A 2,514-nucleotide genomic window follows, 5' to 3' on the forward strand; every position below is an offset into this window, starting at 1 on the left:
GGTTAGAAAGATACCCTGGAGAAGGGAATGGCTACTCAATCCAGTATTCTCACCTGGAGAATCCCATGGACAGAGGACCCTGGTAGGCTACAGTCCATGGGGTCAAAAAGAGTTGGACAAGACTGAGAGACATCACTTTCTTTCTTTCTTGAGTATTCTGTCAAAAATATTTGACTAAATAAGTTCATTTCAAGAAAAATTCTGTTTGGGCAATATTATGGATCTGTAAACCACCATATTGTTAAAGTTCTGTTAAAGAGACTACTTCACTACCTTGTTTAGGGGAGGTAATCTAAAGAGAACTAACAATGCGTAAAATTGCTTTGTCCCCAGGACCAACTACACAGGTATGACAAGTTATGCAGAAAAGCTCTGGACTATGAACAGTATGATCACTTAGAAAGTCTGCTAAGAGTAACTAAATTACCCGCAGTTAGATGTTATCAATAGTTCAAAGAGGATTAGAAAACACCTTGATTTTATTTTCCATGGTTAGTCAACCCTTTAAAGTGTGTGAAGTTGTAACATGTCACATTACAGAAAAGAACACAATAAAGCAGATCCCAGTGAAAGTGTTTTCTCGACTTAATGCTGAATGTTGCACATAGAAGCTCCCAGTATTCACACTGACCTAGGTTAAATAACATTTTCAGATTACAAGACATATTCTATCATCTTAAATAGAAAACATTTCTTATTAACCTCAGTTTTAAAATAGAATAATAATAGCATTGTGATGTTACAAGGATTTTAAAGTATAAATTTAAGGATTTTGAACTTATCTCAAAATGCCTGTGCTATCCAAAATGTTAATAGTGGCCACATATAGTATTTAAATAATTAAAATTAATTTATTTTAAGTGGAATTAAATATTCAGTTGCAATAGTCACATTTTAAATCTTCCATAGGCAAAATCAAGCTAGTTGCTACTATAAGGTACAGCAAAGAGACTATCACAATAAGCTCTATATGACAGTGCTAGTATAGGTTCTTTAAACTGGGAAATAAATGCTTGGTGTTTGGCACGGGGATGACATCCAATTTGCATTTCATTCGTGTAAATAAGTGTGAAGAGTGGCTTGATGGGTAGACAGACACTTAAGCAAGGGAGAGCCAGGTGGTTCCCGTACTATATTTCTGACTCCCACTCCTGGGAGACTTCCTTGACTTCTCCAGTCTGAAATAGGTCCTCCTCTCCTCTGCACCTGTGGCTGAATGCATTTTCCACATGCAACACCCCAGTCAATATTTTATTCTTACGATGTAACATTACTCATCCTTCGTAAGGTGAGGTTTATCATTTGGCATACCCAGGAAGCTAGATTATTGGGAAGTGATATTGCATGATTTCTGAGGCAGGATCATGAAGGGTGATCAGCTTTCACCAGATTTTTGTTGCTGACATTTACCTTAGGAGTCTCAAGTCTCCACAGAGGAAGTTTGTCATTACTTTAACGACAATGCTGGAGAGATTATGTACAGAGAATACAGAGATAAAAAAAGATGACTGAAAGCTCCCATTTTTCCAGTCCCGGCTAGTTGAGTCTTCCTGGCCCAGATACCTTCGGGTGGACCCAGCCACTGTATAATGCTGAGTGGAGCCAGAGAGCTGTTATTAACAAACTCTGTCCCAATTGCACATTTATCAGCAAAATAAATGTTTTATCCACTAAGTTTTAGAGTGGTTTGTTATGCAGCTCTGTAACAGCACTTATAGTATATTGTGCTATTTAGTTACTAGTTAGGCTTTATTTGATTACTATACTTATTTCTCCATATAGTCAACTCCCAAGCATTATTCTTAAAATCAGAAGTCAATGCTGTACCTCCAACGCCCTGATAAATGCCTAGTATTCAGTAAAAGATAATCACAAACCTCATTTAAGAGCATGAGGCAATTCTCTCTTGGCTATCATTATATGTCTTAGTAACCAAGGTAAACAGGAGCAAACTATAACAGTTTATCTTCTAAGGTGGAAGTATCTACCAGGATAATAAGAGAAACTTGCAGCTGCAAAAGTTTGGAATTGTTATTCCTTTTTGTTTTCTATAAGCCTTTTCTTACAGTAAAGCGTCTATATTTCTAGTATATAGGATCATTTACCTATTATAAAATGAACATAGAGGTATCATGAATTTTATTATTAAAAGCATGTATTAAACTGATAAGAACAGATACTACACTTGATCCTAGACAAAAGGACCTAGATGCCCATCAGCAGACTAATGGATAAGAAAGCCATGGTACACACAGTGGAATATTACTCAGTTGTTAAAAAGAATACATTTGGATCAGTTCTAATGAGATGGATGAAACTGGAGCCCATTATACAGAGTGAAGTAATCCAGAAGGATAAACACCAATACAGTATACTAATGCATATATATAGAATTTAAAAATATGGTAATGATAACCCTATATGCAAGACATAAAAAGAGACACAGATGTATAGAACAGACTTTTGGACTCTGTGGGAGAAGGTGAGGGTGGGATGATCTGAGAGAATAGCATT

General features: G+C 36.2%; 1 pseudogene; it reads right to left on the reverse strand.

Moving 5' to 3' along the window:
- Positions 1–2,091: 2,091 nt before the first annotated feature.
- On the reverse strand, positions 2,092–2,216 carry LOC139037270 (U2 spliceosomal RNA; annotated as a pseudogene).
- Positions 2,217–2,514: the final 298 nt, after the last annotated feature.

Source organism: Odocoileus virginianus, chromosome 10 (assembly GCF_023699985.2).
Source record: "Odocoileus virginianus isolate 20LAN1187 ecotype Illinois chromosome 10, Ovbor_1.2, whole genome shotgun sequence".
In the NCBI taxonomy this organism is placed as follows: Eukaryota; Metazoa; Chordata; class Mammalia; order Artiodactyla; family Cervidae; genus Odocoileus; species Odocoileus virginianus.